The 23,578-nt window shown below is 40.2% G+C and overlaps 1 protein-coding gene across 10 annotated transcripts in view; it reads right to left on the reverse strand.

The window, feature by feature from the left end:
• The window catches only part of adgrl3.1 (adhesion G protein-coupled receptor L3.1), a 602,649-nt gene that overhangs the window by 122,185 nt on the left and 456,886 nt on the right, over positions 1–23,578 (reverse strand). The gene's annotated exons all lie outside the window — the stretch shown is intronic.

Here is a 23,578-nt window from a genome sequence, read left to right on the forward strand (position 1 = left end):
TCTTGCATCTCCTGGAAGGTAAGAGACAACAACTTACATTTATGTAGTGCTTTTCATGTAATATAACACTTCAGAAAGATGGAAACCAACCAAAACCTGAGCAGTGAAGGGAGTAAGGGGTAGTGAGTGAAAGCAAGACCGAAGAGGTATGTTTTCAGGAAGCTTTTGAAGGAGGGGAGAGGTAGCGAGGCGAAGGGGCTTAGGTAGAATTTCTAGAGCAAGGAGCCGAACAGCTGAAGGCTCTGCAGCCAAAAGTGGAGCAAAGAGAGGGGGAACTTGTATAGAAGCATTGGATTGAATGAGTTTGTGGATCTAGGGAAGGACCAGGCCAAAGATGGATTTGTAGACAAGGACAAGGATTATAAAACTGATCCATAGCAGGAAGGCTGGCAACCACATGGCTAATAGCGGAACAGGTCTCAGTGCAGAATACTACATGATCACAGAGTTTTGGATGAGTTGCAATATGTAGAAGGTAGAACTTGGAGAAACTTCAAAGCAGTCGAGTCTGTCAGTGTCAAAGGCATATCATCTCTAAAAGTATAGGCAAGATCTCCACTACATGCCATTAAAAGTAACAGGTGAAACTACCAAACAGGTTTTATCATAGATTACACGATTTAGAGCAGCAAGCACCAATAGCGAGCTGTTGAAGTAAGTACAAATTACACAACAGTTTTGAAACAGAGGCATTGTTCTGTTGCATTCTTTTTAACAGCTCTCTGCAGGTCGTCAGACACAAACTTTAGACAGACATGCCTTATGTTATGTTTTTGGGTGTTTTCTACCCTTCCGAATCTAGATTTTTCAGATCCCGCAACTCAGATCACTCTCATTGGGGCGTTGCAACTCGCTGCACCTTCAAGAGCATCTTCACTAATCTTGATATTTAAGTAAGCTTTCAGTAATGTATGAGATCTATATATGGAACAATCTTTCTGTTAATTTCGCTGCTGTAATTATCCTGCACCTCCGAAGAACTCTCTCTCCCATCTTTTATAAGTAGTCGGGCATCACATCAGACCTCATTTTAGGTTTAAACTATTAAGTTAATTTATTCTCCAGACGATGTACATGTGAATAACGAGCAGTGATTCAAAACATTTATACAGTTACAGCAGAAACCCTACCATTTACCTCCATGAAGGAAAAACAATAAAAGGTCACAATATAAATGTTAAGCTATTTCTTGTGCAAATATCTTGTACATGAACAGTGTTTCTTTTCTTCTCACTGCAGGAGCTGTGCTAGTCTGAACGATATCTCTTGGAAGTTCCAAACTAATGCACACACATTTGAACAACCACAGCACTTTAAATATCTCCAAAAGCATTTACCAGAACTTTCAGGGTTTTAGTAACTGTCGACCACACTAAATAATAACCGGCTGACATACACACAACTGATTAACCACAGCCTGTGTCTGTTCACAAGTAACGTTGCTCCTCCCTAAAGCTGTGCAGACAACTGACGAAATTTTACAACATTTAATGGGATGAGATTCTGACTACTAGCAACTTCTGATTAGTCCCAAATGATAGGGATGCTCTATAAAGTTAAAACAAGACAAAACTGCTTCATTTTTGTCGCAGGGAGTTGCTGTTCAGAGCCGGTTTCAGTCTATTGTGGTGTTATCATAGTAGATACAGCACAGGAGGAGGCCATTCAGTCTGTTGTGTCTGCGCCGGCTCTTTCAAAGAGCTATCCAATTAGTCCCCTCCCCTTAGCCCTGTAAATTCTTTCCCTTCAAGTATTTATCAAATTCCCTCTTGAAAGTTACTATTGAATCTGCTTCCACCACCCTTTCAGGCAGTGCTTTCCAGATCATAACAACTCGCTGCGTAAAAAAATGTTTCCTCATGTCCCTTCTGGCTCTTTTGCCGATCACCTTAAATCTACGTCCTCTGGTTACTGACCCTTCTGCCACTGGAAACAGTTTCTCCTTGATTACTCTATCAAAACAGTTCATGATTTTGAACACCTCTATCAAATCTCCCCTTAACCTTCTCTGTTCTAAGGAGACCAACACAGCTTCTCCAGTCTCTCCACATAACTGAAGTTCCTCATCCCTGGTTCCATTCCAGGAAATCTCTTCTGCACTCTCTCTAAGGCCTTGACATCGTTCCTAAAGTGTGGTGTCCAGAATTGAACACAATACTCCAAACTAAGGCCTAACCAGTGTTTTATAAAGGTTTATCATAACTTCCTTGCCTTTGTACTCTATGCCTCTATTAATAATGCCAAGGATCCTATATGCTTTTTTAACAGGCTTCTCAGCTTCTCCTGCCACCTTCAAAGATTTGTGTACATATGCCCCCAGGTCTCTCTGTTCCTGCGCTCCCTTTAAAATTGTACCATTTAGTTTATATTGTCTCTCCTCATTCTTCCAAACAAAATGCATCACTTCACAATTCTCTGCGTTAAATTTCATCTACCATGTGTCCTCCTGAAGTCTGTTACTATCCTCCACATTGTTTACTACATTTCTGAGTTTCGTGTCATCTGCAAACTTTGAAATTATACTCTCAATACCCAAGGCCAGGTCTGAAAAACAACTGTTCACCACTACTCTCTGTCCCACAGCCAATTTTGTATCCACGCTGCCACTGCCCCTTTAATCCCATGGGCTTTAATTTTGCTAACAAGTCTATTATATGGTATTTTATCAAATGCCTTTTGAAAGTCCATATACACAACATCAACCACACTCCTCTCATCAACCCTCTCCGTTACTTCATCAAAGATATGGATGTTCCCACCATATTCTCACCTCCACGACCGTTGGGGCCAGATCCAAACCATAACTGACTCGGAATCCTTATCCCCATAAACCCACTGAAATACAGTCTCACCTTTGAGAAGTTGTACAACAGAGGCACTTCACTTCAGCAATGAACAGGGAGCCCCATAAACATGCACAAGACCATGGTGATGGTCACCTTGTTTGTCGGACAAGTGCTGTTAATGCTAGGGCTATCCTTATAAGATCGTGTCATTAATTAATAGTCTAGTGAGACACGTTAATCATTTCTAGCACGTGGATGTGTTACAGAATTGTTTTCCCAGAGGCAGAGGTTGGTATTTTGATATTCTTTCTGATCAGAATTTATTTTTAAGCTGAAGAATGCAGTACAGCGAGGAAACCCACAAATACCACATTTTTATCGCACACTGTTCTGTCCAATGATATTGGTGTCAGAGACATCTTCATGTTCACAAAGCCTTGTAACGCCTGTAAAGCATTTATCAGAAAAGACAAGGGCACTATGCAGATTCAGAGTATTGTACTTTAAAGTACTGATGTAATGAGGCCTACAGCATTACAATGACATCACACTGAATCCTCAGACTGTTTGCCTGTTATCAAAAGCAATGAAACAGTGGCTGCTGTATTTCATTATCTAGCATAAGACAATGATGTAAAGCTAGAAGCTGAAACAAAAACACAATTCAAGAGGGTTCCAAATTGTGAATGACCAATGTGCTGCTCCGGACTAAATGTACTTTTTAATAACCAAAACATTTTTGTTTAATTTCTCAGTCCATCTGTTCCAATCTGTGTTTCCTCGAATACTGTGGCTAAACATTTCACATGCAGTGAGGACATTAACAGTCGATCGATTGTTAGACGTGAGCTGACTCTTAAATGTTAAAAATGTAATTGTGCCAAGATGTGTGTTGTCCAAATCTTAGTTTAACCTTTTCCATGCTCTCTGTTGAGGGCTGTTTGGGTCACCTGTTGCTCTACTTTGCAAGGCTAATATGGATGTTTAATTATATTATTACAGTGGTCTGCCAACATATTTTACTGGCAGATCAGTAGATTACAGTGGCGACTGTTTTCTTCATTAATCATTTGTGTTTGTGTGCTTTTAAAGCTTTCTGTTTCTTTCCCTTTACCGTGCTTAGTTCAGGTAAAGATGTTCAGGATGCAATGCAGTGCTTCTCTGACTGTCACAAGGTCCTAATATTATAACCTCTTAAGGGTAATCTACTCCAGTGTGACTTTTCTTTATTTCCCAAACTACTTGTCTTTATTGACCTCTCCAAGAAAGCTAAATTACACTAACTTTTAAGGGGAGTTTGTGCAGTGGACTCCTGGTCCATTGGGAAATAGGTCAAAGCTGCCCAAACTCATTTACTTTAAGAAATCTTGACAGCTATCGAAAGAAGTTTTTGCAATCCATCTGCTGGACTTGAACCCAGTTCCAGATGTTTTCTGCACAGGTTGTGGTTACTGATGTTTAAGGTGGAACAGTAAGTTTGTACTGCAAAATTATAGCTTAATGAAATAAAAGGTTGATTTCTTTTTAAAATCGGTCAGTCAATCCAGCTCTTTGCCATCTGATTTGCCTGAATCAGGGCCTGAAGGGCACTGTTATATCAAATATTAGCCTTTCAAAAATATGTCCATAGGGAAATAAATTACAATCTCGAGCCTGAAGGTGTGAATTAAGTGAGACGGAAAAATAAGTGGTCTAAAATGGTACAAAGTACTGCAGAAAAAAACTGATGAGTCACTGTTTTGGGGAATAGCGCAGTGGCTACAGCTGACGTTAAGCTGCCCCTTTTGTGTACCCGTTGTGCCTCCCCACCACACGCAGTCAAAGTTCATTACTACAAACATGTAGGAATCAGCAGAATATTTTTCATCTCATTCACAAAGGTTTGAGCTTCTCTGTTTATCATAGAATCAGTTTACCATCGACTGCGGCTAAGGAAAAGGTTGCTTGATGAAGTTGTGATAATCAAAATAGATGTCTCATTACTGCAGGAGAGAATTTAACTGGAAATACAGAAAATATAGCTGACAGCAGAGGCATGCAGTAAATGCTATGAGTTAAACACTAAAGTTATCAAGGAATCTCCAAAGGCACAAATTTATAAACTTTTTGGATGGCAGAAACAACGACTGACATTTATGTAGCACCTGGTAATGTAACCGAACGTTTCAAAGTGCTCCACTGTTTGGGATCGGATCCTTAGAGGAGCGGAATTAGGAGAGGTGACCAAAGGCACAGTTAAACAGGTAGTTTTAAGGCGGCTTTTGAAGTATAAAGCAAGGATGCTGGAAAGAGACACTTTAGTACACTTGTATTTAGTGATTTTGTGGGTGTGGAATTAATACAATATGACTGGGGAGAAAAAAACACTGCCCACCCATAGTAGGTGGCTCTATAATGACATTAAACATCTGCATTGGGCTAACTGACAGAAGTTAACAGTGGCTTTACAGAGCTATGCAATTTGCACAGAAACCTCATTGAAATTTACCTCTCTTTACCCCCACAGAAAACATAAACGGAAGGTCCCTGGATTGTCAAAAAACGCACAGCATTCTGCCACTTGTCAAACAGTCACAAACTGCCATGTGTGCACAGCACAGATGCACCATGACTCTCCGTTATTGTATATTTGCAACCAATAAGTTGTAAAAAATACCAAATTTTCTTGTTACTATGTACTCATTAACACAAATTGCAAGGCCAAAAACTTTCAACCCTAATTGTTTGAATGTGCCAATGAAGCAAATTTATGCAAAATAAAAGGCATTTTCAAAGTGCTAGCTGTGATTAAAGCAGATTCCAATAAATTTGTTGTCTGTTGTCATTTTATTCCATATTGCCAGCACTTCATCAGATTATTTTCACTGTGGAGAAAGTTCTTGTCTGAAGAGGATCTGATAGGATTACTATCAGTACAGTAGGATGTAGGTTCATGATCAGTCAATCCAAAATGCTTATCCTTTTTTGGGAAGGCAAGACTTTTGAGAGAAAGATTATTGGGGGGGAGGGGGGGGAAGTAAGCAAACATTAATTAATCTAAAATTGCTCTCCCAAGCTAAATATTCCGTAAAACTATTTTTAAAAGTACCAAGAGGAGATATTTGTAATTTGTTCCCTTTCTTTCCCCAAGACCACCATTCATTTCAGGTCCCTAGTCAAAAGTTGGGAACCAATTCACGGAAATCAGTAACCAGCATCGCCAACATCCATAAGAAACCTGCAGATGAATCTTGACTGTCAATCATTAGGCATCCAAGTAGGGACAATTAAATCCCAGCTCAGAAAAGTCGAGTTAAAAATATACATTTTCTTCATTCTACCATTGTTATATTCCTCTTCAAGGTATTTGCTCCTCTTTGCAGTCTCCTGGGTTTTCCTGCACCATACCTGACTGGCCCTCTCTGCTGCCAGGCCTAGCTCAGTACATCTCTGAAACCAGTTATCAGGTGGCGGTGTGCAACTGTGCTGAGGGGCGCTCCCTTCGTCCAGGGAAGACAGACTCTGGGTCTCAGCTGACATCAGTAACTTGTGATGTGCAGGATCACTGCTGCAAATCTGCATGGTGCATCTCAAGCCACAGTGAATGACAGACAAGCCTGTCAGCTAGGAAGCCAAGAAATTCTGAACATTAGATCTGATTTTAATGAAGTAGCACTCAAGTCAAAGGTTTGGAGTCCAGAATTACACGGTATTACGTCAACCTGCATCAATGAGTCAGGATAGTTCAAGAACAGGGCTGTTAAGACATCAAATGACAGCACCTACTGGCATACTCAGAACAGCCACTTGGGAAATTAAAAACACTAATTTAATAGACAGATAAATGTCAACCAGATTTACATAAGAAACCTATAGTGACAGCTTTCATTTGCACAAATGAGACTTTTGTTTGCCTTCCATGGAATATATTGCCTTAAAATTAGCTTCAGGAGGTGGTTTCTGCAACTTACGACAACGTGCTGCAGATTTCTTACCTCTGTTTCGCATAATATGCCTCACTAACATTCATATGAACCGCTTCATTATTTTTAAAACTTAGATCATGTGCCATCTTAATCTTTTTTTCCAAGAAGAATAGTTTCCTTATCTCTCTTCATAGATCAAAAGCTGGCATCATTTTTCTCCGAGTCCTTTTCACCACCTCACTATTTAAGTACAATGTCCACAACTGGGCACAATACTCTAAATGTGGCCTCAACAATGTTTCATAGTGGGTCAGCATATCTCCGCTTGACTTATCCTCTGAATCACAGCATTCTCTTTGCCCTCGCAACCAGTGTGATATACTGTAACATACCCATGTTGGATGGCATAACAATATGCAGCAGATGTACCTGTGTAACCAACAGAGCTCTTAGGAATACATCTCTGGTGGTTACTGCCAACAGAGCATGGCTTCCAGAAAGTGCACGAGGTACCAAAAGACACATCTTGCAGGGCTGCTGTATTCACAATTCATGGAGAGGCTCCCCTAACCGTACCATTGCATAGACCGAATGGCCTGTTTCTGTGCAGTAAATTCTATGTAATTGGAAAATTCACTGCCTGGTGTGCAACTCAGCCGTACAGACCAGGAAGTCCCAGTTTTGGTCCTCACTCTGTAGTGAGTTGGCTGATTAGGGCAGCAGTAAAGGTGCTGCAATTGACTCGATACCTCTAAACTAGGGAGAGGCAAAAATAACCAGTCACTCTTCCTGCTTGATTGCCATCTAGCGACCCCTGTTGGAAAGTGCATTTGATAACGGAATTGAGTGTGGTTATGACATATCCACAGTAGAACAGCATTTTGACACTCTTGGCCAGGCTGATCAGAAAAATGTTCTCTCTCTCTATCCCACAACAGCTGTGTCATTTCTTCATATCTGTGAACACAACTCCCATCATCCTGCCTTGGTCTATTTCTTCCTGAACCCCAAGTTTATCCTCTTTCTAATTCCTTGAATCTCAATTCTGTGCATTTCCCTCTGGTCATTTTGCCCTCATCTATTGATTCCTGCTGAAGAACAAGTTCCTTTTCTTTCTAACTCTTCCTCTTTGCCTCTTACTCTTTCTAATTCAACTTCCAATCCATAAGAAAGGTATTTGCTCATGTTCCAGCTTCCCTGCTGTTTGTATTAAGTACTTCAATTATCTGATATGGCGAGAAGTATCTTTCCCACAGCTCACTAAAACCATCTGCTGTCTCTATCACTTTCCCAACCAAATAGCTTTCCAGGACCATTCAAATTTTGTATCAAGCAAGGTCAGATGTACTAACTTTTACTTTCCTGCAGCTGAGCTCAATGTTCTTGGCAAGAATGCTCACCATCAGCATTGGCTCTCCTTCTCCTCTACTGACTAAGTAAGCTATCCTGAATGACCTTGAAAGGCCTTGTGGTTCAATTAATGTCCTCGGTCATTTCCTTATCTCTAGACTTCTTGCACTGCATCTGTTTCCTCATCACTGGGCTCTTCTGGCCGCCTCTTATAGAATATTTTTTCCTGTAAATCAATCCTTTATGGTTTGCCTCTTGAAGTTACTAACTAGGAAAATCTTCATGAATTCTTGGACTGGTTTTCCCTGGTCTTCTACCAAGTCTCTAGCTCTATTTACTACTCCTTTTCCCTGGCATAGATTAAACGCAAGCTTTTTATGCAATCAATTCCGTCGTGCACTCTTTTCATTCCTATAGCTTGCACTTTGCAATAATACGTTACATTCAACATCAGTTCTCAGCTGAACATATTTATTCATGTACCTGCCGTCGTCATTTAAATGTACCTTTCTTCTGCAGGTCTTGCGTGCTTTAACAGCTAGGTGTCAAATTTAAGACGTCCTGCTTTTGATATGCTCATGATAAATACTGAAGCATCAGAAAACTAAAGAGTAATTGAATTAGAACCACCACTGATCAACCCCTTTTGTTTCCCATTATAGTTTGTCACATTTATTATCCCATACAATTTCATCCTTCATCTGACGAGCTACCAGTTTAGTCCAAGGCTCTGGTAATAAGATTTTAACAAATGTTTTCAGAAAGTCAAGATGAAATAGAATATTCATAATTTGGTGTATGTTCAAAAGAATTCTGATGCATCTATTAGGCATAATCTGTCTTCTATAAATCTTTGCTGGTTGGAATTATTCCTTTATTTCTGTTAAATGCACTTGAATTGTTTCCAATATAGTCCCACTAAAGATGTCAAGTAAACAGATTTATAATTCCCAGTGTCATGCTTTTGACGTTATTAAAAGATTTGAACAATATTAGCTCTTGCCTCCATCTCCCTGTGTCGACTTTGTTACCAATGAGTTGCCAAAACATCTGCCACCACCTCAACTATCATTTCTTTAAGTTAGTTCTCTTGGCCCCTGTACCTTATGAATTTTCAAGTACTGTAATTGAGTGCCTATTTCATTATGAATTTCTATTTGGTCAAACTCTGATGTATTCCCCATTTACCAATTACTGAGACAGGGAATATTACTATCATTTCATTCAGTGAAAAGGTTGTGAAATGTCTCAAACTTGCTGCCATACTATTGCCGTAGCTTGTACCTTTATGTATTTTTCAATCTTGTTCTTTTCTAGTTATTTTTTGAAAATATTATTTTTTTCTTTTCTGAGATCTCTGACAAGTAATGATCTTGCCCATGTCCCTTAGAAGAAGCTTGTGGAAACTGCTTTAATATCCCTCCCAGCATTTTACTATGGATTGCCAAAGAAAAATAAGCTGTATTTTGTGTCATACATAGCTGATCACTGAATTGTTCTGTACAATCCCAAACTGCATTACAAGATGTAATTTGCTGGAATAATTTTCTCTTAATGTCATCCATTACCTTTGTCTGAACATATTTCTGTATTGTATTTTGGGGCAGGTTTGCAGTGGAGAGGTGTGTGAAACTTTTGGTAAGGTGATTTATCTTCAGCTGAAATTTGTAATCAAAGGATAATTGGGACATGCTGAATTTGAGGTGGAGAATCGCATTTAACAAAAAAATTTAATGTGACAGGATTTGGGGGAACACAAGAGCATAAGAAATACGTATCTTATTCTTAGATTTCTTATGGTGGGTATGCATGTGTGTTTCCTAGTAGTCTGGCAGTCGGCATAGTGGTATTCATTTATATATTATGCTCAAGGAGACAGAATACATCCAATCCTCCTTCTCTTGATTAGCAGGGAAGACAAGGATATCCAATACTTTTCTGGTTTAGCTTAATTTGAGGAGGTAAGGGAAGAATCCATACAATCTCCACAGATGTAAATGGAGATGGGGAGAATGCAGGTTATCCTCCACAATATAGCTGGGGTGAGAGAGGAGATAGCATGACCATCAAGCTCAGGGGACGATGCTGCTTCAATCAAACGTCCTTCCTGGGGAACTTGCAATTTTATAATACTGTAATTATACAGTACTCATCAGTAGAATCATATTTGCCAAAAGACTGCAACAAAAACATAATTGTGTTTAATTCCTTCAGTAGTACTTCTTCCACTGAAGAAAGTTCTCTGAAAGAGCTGGGATTTCTGTATTGCAACACAAATGACATCAAGTCCACATTCAGTTTGACTGTTGTTCTCTGATTCTGGTATCCAATCGGTAGACACATGCCAATGGGCTAAGATTTCAGATCTGAGCTTCCAAGAATTAAAGGGAAATGATATTTTCCTGAACACCCACATAATCCAAAAGGTCCTAAAATGGGGACAGCTATACACATATTGATATCTCTCATAGCTCCCTTCTTGCTGTGCTTTGTACTTTGAAATGACTGGGCAGAAGCAGCTTGGAAGCAGTCATTTTGTGTAGGAGCCACTCTCCCATGATGTTATGAATGAGACAGAAGTCTGTGGGCAATGCTCTGAATTTATTACACGAGAATAAGTTAGAAGTGAGTGTACAGCTAGATCTCTTCAAACATTTCAGATCACGCGACAATTCTGACAAACATCCCAGTTTATCGAAACAAATGTGACCTTTCAGCTAGGTCATCAGACATGTTCAGGGTGAAGAGCAGGTGCTTCCTCTTGGGCTGGAGGGAGAAGGAAGGGAGATCATCTGAAAACACTTTCTCGCATAGTTAGAGGGCTGCATCGGCGGACACCCAAGAGCGGTTCTGATGTCCATATATGACTACAGATGAGCATTTTATTGAGGGCAACTAATTCACTACAAGAGGGGAAAACAAATGGGTACAAGGACAAGGGACTGGAATGGGTATTAACGTAACATTTCAGGCTTCATTTTATCAATGTGCACTCCTAACGTGGAGTTTTGACGCCGAGAGCACACATTGGAAATATGAGCACAGAGGTCAGGGGTTTTTTTTGCCTATTTTCATGCCAGGTACATTAATTTATAAAAATACACTCTTTCATAGTTTGGAAATTTAATTTTTGGGCAATTTTTTTTGAAGGCATTGGTGGTATGGAACACTTTGGGTGTTCAGTGTCAGCAGAAACATTACTCTTGATTGGGTTTACCATGGATCATGATGCAGAGTAAAGCAGATTCTAAAATATACCTAAACTTAAAAGAACACCCACTGTACCATACTGACCTCTCTTAACAAGATCGCCAGAGTGCCAATTAATGCTGAATTATTGCCATTTTAGTCATGTGAACTTGGACTCACTACAAACTGGATATTCAATACACTTTTCACAGAAGCAGGCAGAAATAACTTCAATCTCATCTATGTGGACAGGTCCCAGAAATAAAAAGGTAATCTGATAATCCACTGTGCCACAGCCCACTGTGACATTTCATGCTTTAAACCCCAAGGATACTAATCAAAAAGACAAAGCTATAAAGCTCGACACCTTTTTTTAAAAATTGGTCGGCCATAATTAATTGTCTAAAATAAAAATCTTTGACAATTGGAAAATTTGACTCCAAAATTTTCATTCACAAATAAGAATTATGCTTTGGTAGATGGACTATGGCTATTATTAACTTAACTGCTTTTTAAAAACTCTTTTCAGCCTTGGTGGTATTTCTGTACTATGAGCCTTAAGCCCTTCACTTTGCTTTTTTCTAAAAAAATAAAGATTATCCAATTTTATTTCACTTTTGCCATTTTAGATACTTTGTCTCAACTCCCATTGCCGATGTAAAGGCATCAATAAGGACTCAGTAACAGGCAACAAAAGGCTGGAAATTTAGTCGTTTTCCACAAGTTCATGCACTTCAGGTTAGCTATTTATTTCATTCATATTTTTAAGATAAATTGGCAAAAGAAGCAGAAGGGAGACGATGAGTAATTTTTTGACACGAGGTGTTATGATCTGGAATGCACTGCCTGAAGAGGTGGTGGAAGCAGATTCAATAATAACTTTGAAAAGGGAATTGGATGTATACTTAAAAAGGAAAAATTTGAAGGCTATGGGAAAAAGTGCAGGGGAGTGGAACTAATTGAAGAACTGTTCCCAAGAGCCGACACAAGCATGATGCAATGAGTGGCCTCCATCTGTGCTGTATGATTCTATGATTTTAGATCCATATATGATTAGCCTCTCCATATTAAGAGTAACTGTCTTGTCAGCTGTATATTTGAGTGTGTGTGTGAGTTACCTGTAGGAGTCAGGACAGGGTACTATAATATTTTGGACAAACTTATTTCACAGGACTTTTACATCCTCAATATGTGAAATTTCATTCAGGTTATCTCGACCAAAGTTTTGCCATTGGCTGGACAGAATATTTACAGTTTGTGCTAATTACAGGACGAGTTAGCTGTTTTAGTAGTGTGAAATAAACATCACTACTGACCCATGGTGATGGACCTTTCTAGTAAAATAAAAAGAAATAAAACGTCAAATGTTGGAAATTTGAAATAGAAACATAAAATGCTGGAAATACACAGCACGTGCATTTGTCAAGAGAAAAGACAGTTTTTGATGCTTTGGGTTGTGTATCCTTTAGTTCTGATGAAGGGTTACATACTTAAAATGTCATAACCTGCCTTTCTCTTCAAAAGAAAATAGCTTATTTCCAGCATTTTCCATTTTAATTCCATATTTTAGTGCTGGGGTATATTTCAAAACTATCAAAAACCATCTTACTTTTCCATACTGTACTTCAGTATTTTTTTCCCCAAGGACCACAATCCCCAGTAATATCTTGCTTGAGGTCCACTGCTCTGACATGTTGTACAGCCGAGTGATACAACACAGCTCTATACCAGCGATTTCTCACACAGAAGGCTCTTGATTTGAACTGCGTAGCAGTGTGGAGTTTCCAAGAGGCCTGTGCTATTGGACATAGGGATAGCCCTGCCCCCAACTGGCAGTATCCAGTTTTCAGCCACCGAAGAACAAGTGGAGAGGGGACAGTACCAATTCCCAGTTTCAGTCAACAAGACCATGAGCAAAGGTCAAGAGAATCAAAGGATTGAGCAAGTCTGCTGAGGTGAGAAGGTGGACTACAAGTGGCCCGAGGGTCACCAAGTACTATTTTGAGTATCAGTCCTTTCTCAAAACGTTTACATTGAAGTTCCTGAAATCAAGTTATTTTTGTGCGACTTGTTAAAAAACATGCGGCAATTTGTCCTTACCAAGGCCTTCCAGTTTATTTAGAATACCATAAATAAATGAGACAAAGTGGCAATTTACAACTCTTATAAGGGTGCACTGCATGTACATGGATTGTCTACTGTTCAAGTCTACCCTATAAATCACCAAGAAGAACATGCGTTGTCCATTTAGGTTGCCAGGTATTGCTGCTGCTTGTTATCTTACACCAGCACTAGATAGACGAGTGGTGGTAACCCTCTAACTATCATACAGGATGACCATTCAGTAGACCCCTTTTAGAACCTGGGACACAAAATACAATCATCAAGGATTGGCCTGACATTTTTTTGTAACCATGGACATCTGACATTCGCTACGACGTCAAGTTGGAAACTCATTTCACCAGGGATTATTTAATAGCCGACAGCTGGCCTTCAGTGCACTGGGCCTGACTGAGACTCAGACTCGAAACATAGCACTGAAAACCAAGCCACTGCACCACCTGAACCCTAGGTCTTCTGACGCTTGTAGTCTTATTAAATCTTCGATATTGAAGAAACAGGATCTTCAGTGTGTAGACATATTCTGGTTTCAAAATGATCCAAAATCCACATTAAATTTATAAAGGCCTTCTCAAAAGGTTTTTAAAATTCTCAAAACCTTTTAATACGAAAAGATTTACTAAACGCCCCTGATAATAAATGATGATCAGGTGCGGTGATTTGCAATATTTAGTCGTCATTCCTTATTTAAGCTTAATGAAGTTAAAAGCATCTTATGAAGATTTTAATACAGTATGTTCAATGGCCAACTTTCATGGAACATTTAAAAAGAACTGACTGGGGCCTTTCATTTCATTAAGACCATTTCCAAGGCATCTGTGAAGAGAAAAGACAGGTTACGATGTTTTGGGTGTGTACCCTTCAGAAATGAAGACTGAAGCCATCTTCAGATCTGATGAAAGGCACATATCCAAAATGTCAATAATCTACCTTTCTCTTTACAGAGACTGACTGACCTACTGTGCATTTCCAGTTTTTAAAAAGAATCTTTGTGTCTCCAAATGATAATTTTTTGCTTAATGTTTAATTGAACAGATCCCTAAACCAAATCAGCTGCCCTTGTACCTCACAATCCCTGGAAAGCTGAGTCAGGATCAGCATAGAGGCTGGTGTGAACCCACGACTGTGGATGTCTCGGACAAACTTATGTTGAAAACAGTGGCAGCGTAAGGGCAGTAGGAGCACAGCGATGCTTGTGGTTTAAAAGTTGACCTTTATTCTGCATTTTGTTACAATTTCAATATTAGTGATTCTACCATCAACCACACCAATCAAAACATATTGCTCCTTAAAAGCACCCAGCTCTCCCTGTGGTCCAGCTGGTAGAGACAGTACAGACTAGGTTCCAGGTTTGACTTTCCCATCAGTGCCGGGCCGGTGGATCTCTGCTGGGCAACAGCTGCGATGCTACAGTACAACAACTTCCATTTATATAACACCTTCAGTGCAGTAAAACATCCCAAGACACTTTACAGGAGCGTTTTCAAACAAAATTTGACACCGAGCCAGATAAGGAAATATTAGGACAGGTGATCAAAAGCTTGGTCAAAGAGGTAGGTTTTAAGGAGCATCTTAAAGGAGGAGAGAGGGGTAGAGGCACAGAGAGGTTTAGGGAGGGAATACAGTAGGCCTCAGAACCTCTAAAAGGAAGAATTAGTTAGGGCCGCTGGTTACAAACCAATTAGCCCTTCCAGCAAAATGGATGTGCGAGGATGTTGCCTTAAGGACAGAATCAGGACTGATGGTGATTTCTCTCTCCTGTGATCAAATGGCCTAAAGGCAATTATTGTCGAGGCTCACACTTGAAGAATGGCCTCTTGGTCAAGATGACAGAGTGAATTAACAACTTCAGGTGAGGAGGAAGAGAAAAGGCCAAGAAAAACGTTCAGCTTTCCCACTAAACCTTACAACCTCTTCTAAATCTCCAGTATCCTATCCCTTATCTTCAAGCAGGAACACCTTTCATGAGGCTCTGCTCACTCTTTGTGAAACAAATACCTTGGCATCTCTAAAGTGATTTTGCATGGTTACTATATATTAAAACAAATCGTACATGACAGGATTACATGGTGCAGCATTTCACGGTCGTGAAATTAAATATTAGGCTTTACCTTTTAGCTTTATTGAAAACACTATTTAAAGTATGCCAGCAATTCATTACTTTAGTTAGATAGAAGTGTTTGGCACAGATTTATGAACTCTCCCAACAGTTCTGCCAATCTGTTTGTTTCTAACTACCCCAATCCGTTCTAACAGAGGAATTCTCCTTCTAACAGAGATCTGCCTATAAGGAAACTGCCTTAAACCATTTCAGTGTACCCATACATACCCTGCTGTTATTAAATCATTCAGCCTGACTGTTTCCCTTTTCCCTCAGGGTTCTCGCAGTCATCCAAGATCCAGGACTTACTGACACAGTAGGGCGTAGCACACCGTTGAGTTTACAAGTATCTCTTTGGGGAGAGATGTTAATTTTCAATTTTTATTAGCAGCTGGACTTCAGATCTCTTTTTAAGTTGTAATTATTCATAAAATGGAGTAATACTTTTCTTTGCAGGAAAGCACTTACGGTCACTCACACACAGTCGAGAGAGCCTTTTTAAACCATGTGCGAGAATTTCCTCGGAGAATCTTCCACTCTGCTGCTGTAACTTCGGTGGAAACCCCATTAACCCACGTAAAGGGGGATTTCGCCAAACTACCGAAGGTACAGTGGCGGAGCGAGAGAAGATCCGAGGAAATTGACCCCCCTGCCTTTTATCCAGGATTGAAAAAAGTGCATAGTAATTCGTCCATGTTTTGTTGCACTTTGTTGATTGCCCTGCAGCACTCCAATGTTTTGAAGTTCTCTGAACTAAATTAACCACGCAAGAACAGTACAATGAGTAGACTCATTAGATGTGATTTTCCTCAATTTAAGCTGTTGACAGAAAACAGATTTGTATGTAATATTGCAACTGAAAAAAAACCTTTAAGCGCTTCACCATTTCACTTGAAAGCCAAATCAAACACTTCATTAGATCCAAGGGCATAAACGTACTAGTTCTACATAGACAATAATAGGTACTTAAGGAGTTTGTTGCCTGGCAAACAAATTGAAGGGTTTAACTGATATCAGACCTTAAGAATATATTATTGTAACGGTAAATTTAAGATAATCACAAAAAGAATTCAAGGGAAGGTGAGAAAAAATCTTTGCACAGAGAGTGATTAGAACGTTGAATTCTCTGCTACAAACTGTTGTTTGAACAGAGTGGATAAATTGTTCTAAAAAGGAATTAGATTGTTGCTTGAAAAATAGACTATTATGGGAAGCAAGAAAGTGGGATTAGTCTAGGTGGCTCATGTGGAGAAAACACTACTATGAATCGAATGACCTGTTTCTAACATACTATCATTCTGTGAATAGACTATTGTACTTATTTAATATTCTTTTTTAAGCACTGCTAGCCTCAACGGGGCCTGGCTTCCCCATCATATTAACTAACGCAACAGTGACATCTTAATTACAAGCGAGAAACCACGTGACTCATGCTGGGCAACAGCAAATTTGTAGTCTGGGGTACAATACTGTTGTGTACACAAAAACCATAGCACACAAAGAGTTTTCATTATTTCAAGTGTGATCTGCAAAACAAAACAAATCTTGTCGTCTTCATAAGCCAAGTCAACATGCTCAGTGGAGGCTCCATTTATGTTAAAGCATCCACTGCAGTGTTGATCTAGTGCTCATTTGCTGCAGGGCCACTCTGCCAAGCTAGGCCATCATAAATTATGCAACAGACACTCAGTAATGGACAATAATATCTTACATAATTAAGTTATAATGGAAGGAACTTACACATTGTTGGGCTATTAACTGCCCATTTATTTTCTCAGTGCCAGGTGCACAGATGATAGGACATACAAATCATTAGGATGAAGTGCCAAAATGGCTCCTTTACTCATAAACAATCGGACATGCTCTGTACATTAGGAGTTTGCCGCTGTGCATCTCACCATCTGCTGCTGCAAAGGCGGCTCTCAGGTTAAATGGTCAGGCAGGAAATGCAAAGCAGTCACAATCTTTGGTCACTGAGAAGGACAACCTCCCCTCACAACAGTCTTGCACTCTGACCACCTCCAAATTGTCTTCAGCCTTACTTCATGTCTGAGGTACATGATATTTCACTCAGGACCTGAAATCGGTGACTGCAGAGGGAAAGAATGTTCCAAACAGGCAATCACAGGGTTCTACCAGTATTTGAAGATTGGGGACTGTATTCCACCATCTTACAATTAAACCTATTGGTTTATGCATATTCAATGTTTAATTACGTTCCTGGATTTTTACTGGCGTTCTGGGGATTGAATTCAATGAGTTACCACTGATAACTCCATACCTGCCAATCATCAGCTTTTCAACCCCATGTCAGCTTATCAGTGTTTCAAACCTTTCTTCACGCGGGTTAGAGGTTGTCAATCAGATCACAGGAAGGCATAACTGGAGGATATCAGAACCAATCAGATTGCATCTGCCACCGTTGGATGCGCAGAAACTTGAGGCCAAAAGTTTTAAGATGGACTGATGGTTATTGAGAATCCAGTTATTTTATTTAGTTTTTGTCCTTAAATAAAAAAACTGCTAAAATAAAGCTTTTAATAACTTTAAATTTTCCTCAAAGAACTTTTTGAGAAACAGGCACGCCCACCTGTTGTCCAGTGTGAAGGTTCTCTGGCATGAATATATTAACTGGCTTTATCGAGCCTTCCAGTCACTAAACTGGTGGAACAGAAATTTGCTTAATTTAAACAAATTACTCAGATTCCTATTCATAGGACTTATTACTAGTATGTTGCTGTGCTGTGAGATCCGGCTCTCCACACACATATAGTCGAGATCACTTTTTTTTTGCTGTGGAAAGAGCCCAAACCATCCATGGGAAAATATGAACAATGGCATTAGTGATCATTAAAGTGTGATGGCATTTCCTAGTCTGGAGGCATTCAGGCAGGTGCGCAAAGCTTAGCTCGCCATGCCTGTTCCTGAAAGCCACATGATTGTGCACGTAACTTTCTTTTAACGATTGCAAAATATAATCATTTTTATTCTAGTAAAATGAACCTTTCTGACATGTTCTAGATTGCAAATTACTGCTGGCGATAATATCAGACAAACGCTTAACGTGTTCGTTTGACATTCCTTTATCCGTTATTTTAACGGATGTGATTTTATATGCTTTAATTTTTTTCCTCTACAATAAAAGTGACATTCAGTATACCAGCAGCTTAAGTTGTTACCTACCTATGTCCCACAGCACTTGCAGTGCAATCCCTCATCTTCATGTGTCATAAGGCCTATATGCAGGGCTACTTTTGAGCATTAGGTCAGGTACAGACTCATTTTTAGCCTCCTCCAAAATGTTGTTCCGTGTAGCAGTCCCTTACTACACACAAACACTCCTGACTCTTTTCACTTCTATCACTACACAAACTCCATTCAATATCCGGGTAGTTAAAATCTCCCATGACTAATATCCTCCCATATGCTTTCCTTGCTCTCCTGCAAAATGACTCAATGTTGGCTGTTTGGTCTCGCGAATGGCAGTAAATTGCCACCGGTAGTTTCCCTCACTTAGCTTTACCCAGAGAAATTCACTCTCCCATATACTCTTTGAAGTCCTGTTTTCCCTGTACCTTTGTTATCCTTTATATAAAACGTGATTCCTCCACCCCTTTGTCTACATTTATCCCTTCTGAACAGTGTCATATCCCATGAGTACTCCTCCCAAGTTTCCATCACATCTATGAAGTCTACATATCCTGTGTGCATTAACCCTTCTAATTCAGCTATTTTCGCTGCAACATTTCTAAAATATGTGTACCCCTTTCCATCCATTCACCCGTGCCCCACTTGTGCTGGACTTTTTCTTCCCTCACTGCTCCTAACTGGCCTTGCCCTTCATTTCTTTAGATTCAGCAATGACATCCTGTACTATGGTATACACACGATTTTCTTGCCACCTACCAAAACCTTCCTGGCTGTCCTGTGCACCTGCCTTCCTAGAGTAAATATCCCTCCATCAGTCTATCTACCTGTCCGTTCTGACAGTATCCCTGTTCCTCTTCCGTTCAAGTGAAGCCCCTCTCGTCAGTACAAGCTTCCTCGTTCGCAGAAAAGACCCCAGTTGCCCAAGAACCTGAAACCTTGCCCCCTACACCACACCTTTTGCCATGTGTTGACATCTTTCTCCAGTCTGCCTCCCTATTCTTGAACGTTACTGACAGTATTTTAGGGAGTGCTACCATGTTGGTCTTTCCCTTCTGCTTTCTCCCCAGCTCCCTGAAATTACTTCAGACTGCCAAATGATACCTTCTTACTTATGTGGACCATAATAACAGGATATTTCCCTACACCTCTTTAATGTACCATCCACCTGGAGGATGGAGGTGAGCTGAGATTCATCACGCCCGAGACCAACACACCTAGTAGTTCTCATGGTCACATCTGCTTATCTTGTCTCGATATCTAATGCTACAATCTCCCATAACTATTACTGATCTCTTCTGCTGGCTACCAAAATATCTTTGGTGCTGTGAGATGTCATAGTCACTTGTTTAAGTCCCTGTTGATCCGACATGATGCTGGCCACAGTTGCATAACTGTTGTGGTGGTGATCGTGCAGCTTCTCACACTGCTTGTGACCACACTCTGCACATGTCCCTTCCTCTGCCCCTACCTCGTAGCCACTCTTGGCCTCTACCTTTTTATGGTCAGAAAAATATTAAACGCTCACGTTTCCTTAACGTGGCAAATCACCACCCACCAACCCCAAGATTTGTGATTTGTATTTTGAGTGTTTCAATTACCTTGAACTTCAGGCAGATGTAGGAATCCTGTATTGTGGGCTGCATGTCACACACACACTTAGTGAATGCAACACAAGAGATGCCCAGCTATTCTTTAGTGATTATTTCCCTTTTTTAATGACAATAAATGAGCTAAACTGCGCTCTATATGACCCCTCGTCCTTGCTGAAATGCAACTCTGTTGCCTTACTTCTGTCCTAATAAACAGGTGTTAAAAATATTTAAAGCAGTTTAAAGTTTAAGTGGTCTATCTTATTCCAGCCCACAGTCCCACTCCCTTGGTAATGAAATATGCTTCCCGCTCTGCCTGAAGGTAGGGTATAGGATTTCTGGTGGTGTTAGATACTTTTAGCTCCTATGATACGATTCAGTATTACAAGTTCTTTTCAAAAGCAGATTACATGGAAATAAACTACTCTGTGTATCAGGATGTCTCATCTTACATGCCATAAAGTGGCAAACTGTTCCAAGCTTACTGCCTCTCCTCGCTCCAGGCTCCAACTCTCTCTCCTCACGCCAAAAAAACTTTTAGTTACTTTAGAGGCTCAAACAACAACATTTGAAGGTTTCAAGTGTATCAGTCTGATCTTGCAGCTGAAATCCTTGTGTGTTGTTCTACTCAGTGCCTCGAGCGATTAGTAACTGTACAGTCTGGAGTTTTCACCTCAATTTTCCTCTCCACTTTACGGAAATTCCCTTTGGTTTTCAGGAATGGGCTTTTCTTTACATTTAGTTATTTTATTCTTTTCAAACTGAATCTCTGACAATTTTGCTTTTGCCTCTACTCAAAGCTCAATTCCTGCTTTGTTCCCCTTCACGTTCAATAACCTTTTTTGTTCTTTTCTCTCCTTGACTTATTCTGGTGCAGCTGTTCTCCTATTACTGTTTGCATTTTACTCAACGATTTTCTTGCTCAGACCTTTTTGAACTCAGGCTCACTTTTGCCTTTTAAATTGCGACTATTCTTGCACCATTCTGCTTGTCTCCAGTGACCCAGATGCTGCTCTTGCACTTGGATGTTCCTCACTTCCTACATGCTCTGGATGCTGCTTGTGCTACATCTTGGTTTGCATTTCTATACCACCTTTCACAATTTCAGGTCATCCCAAAGCGCTTTACAGCCAATTAAGTACTTTTGGAGTGTAGTCACTGTTGTAATGTAGGAAAGGCAGCAGCCAATTTGTGTACAGCAAGGTCCTATAAACAGCACAATGGGATAACGACCAGATTTTCTGTTTTAATTATGCTGGTTGAGGGTTAAATATTGGCCAGGATATTGGGGAGAACTCCTCTGCTCTTCTTTGAAGAGTGCAATGGGATCTTTTACATCTGCCTGAGAGGGTGGTTTAACGTCTCATCTGAAAGCACTTAATGCAAAAAGGATCAAGGGATATGGGGGAAAAGCGGGAACAGGGTACTGAGTTAGACGATCAGCCATGATCATTTTGAATGGCAGAGCAGGCCCAAAGGGCCGAATGGCCTACTCTTGCTCCTATTTTCTATGATTCTATGAAAGACGACACCTCCAGCAGTGCAGCAGTCACTCAGTACTGCACTGGGATTGTCAGCCTAGATTATATGCTCAAGTCTCTGGAGCGGGACTTGAACCCACAACCTTCTGACTCAGACGAGAGTTCTATCACTGAGCCAGAGCTGCCACTCTCTCACTGTTGTGCCTCCTAGAAATGGCTATGGTTTGCCAAAGCCACTGGGTTGCCATCAGTGCTCTAGAATGTCTGCTGAACTGACAAATGGAATTTGGTACTTTATTTGAGGGGGGTGGGAAGAGAGGTTGGTTCTTTGTTTATGCTCATAGGCTTCTTACAAAGCACAGATCACTGAGTACCAGGAACTTAGTTGTTCTGGGCAACTAATGCTGGATGTACAGAAAGTGTCAAGCCAAGGGTGAAATCTGGTTTATTGTGAGACCACAAAATGCAACGCACATTCACGAGTCACAACCAGAAATAAGTGGTGAAACATTGTCTTCTGTGCTCAAATTTCCTTTTGTGGTGACTTCCTGACCAAAGTAAGTGGTCAACAGAGACCATGCATTCTCCAAACAATAAGGGTGAGCCAACCCAGCAGTTGTTTTTGCTGATTTTCCTTAGAGGAGCTGAAATCCTGGAAGATTCTAAAGTAGGTTTAAACTTCACTGGGTAATAATCAAAACTTTTATAAACCCACAGCGGACCGTACACAGCATCACCACCGTGTGACTTCCAGCCTCCTCTGCAGCACACAAGGACTGGACTCAAATCTCTAGTGGTGTGAGTACATTCATTTCCCACCACCCTGTTGCACAAGTCAACGTTTTTTTTAAAAATTACTTTTGTTGTTGTGGGCCCTGCCACAAAAGACAACCAATGGCCACCACCCATCCCTACTCCATGGAAAAGAGAAAGTAGCAAGAGGAACATGCAGATAAACATGTCATTCCTCATGGGTACTGCCAGATTTACTTATTTTAAAAAGGATAAGAGAACCCAACAAGGCCAACTGCGGTTATTCAGTGATCAGGTTTCTTTCAGGACCTAGCTCAGCTTTCACCCGCTGTATGATCTTAACAGCCATTTGAACCAATTTCATCAGTCAAGTGACGTGTTATTAATTATGACAAACTATGTCATAAAATGCATCTCCCTTAAGTTTCAATTTTGATGGAGAGGGGGCAACAGTAGTGAGGAGTGAGTCTGTATCCGATGTGGGGCTTCAGATGATTACTCAGTCAGGAGAAGCTGGAGCATTCTCGAACAGTCCTTTGAGCTTACAAGATCAGGTTATAGTCCTGCACCTGTTTTTTTTTTGAGATACAAATGGATGCCTGTTTGCATCATTTCTTTAATTTCCTTCAGTCACCAACTTCAAATCTGAGGCATAGTGATATTGATAAGATGGAGTAAAGAAATGTACCTATAGGTCTGCAAGGTGTTGATCAAGGATATTTTATTTTTAAACTATTTTTTTGCTTTTCAAACATCCCCATATTCTAAGACAGAGACAATGGCTAGAAAACCAGAACTGTTACAGAATGCATAGCATTGTGACAACACAACTGTGCTTGCAGAGTGTTGTTTAAGTGATCACCAACATGCTAAAGGAGACCTGGTTTCCCAGTCATACTAACTGAAAGCAGAAATCAAAAAGAGGATACTCAAGAGTGCTTTGCTGCAGGTCGAGTCAAGTAGGGGCTCAAGGCACCAATTAAATAAGTGGTAGTATATTGTATTATAGTTGGGACGGTTTCCTTCCTCATATAAGTTATCTTAAAAAGAATGTGGCTGAGATTGATGGAAGAATTCTTAACCAGCTGCTATAAATGTCTTGGATCTCTCCGACTATCGACATAGTTGCTTACCAACAAGAATCAGCAGAAAA

This window comes from Heptranchias perlo, chromosome 4 (assembly GCF_035084215.1).
Source record: "Heptranchias perlo isolate sHepPer1 chromosome 4, sHepPer1.hap1, whole genome shotgun sequence".
Taxonomy (NCBI): domain Eukaryota; kingdom Metazoa; phylum Chordata; class Chondrichthyes; order Hexanchiformes; family Hexanchidae; genus Heptranchias; species Heptranchias perlo.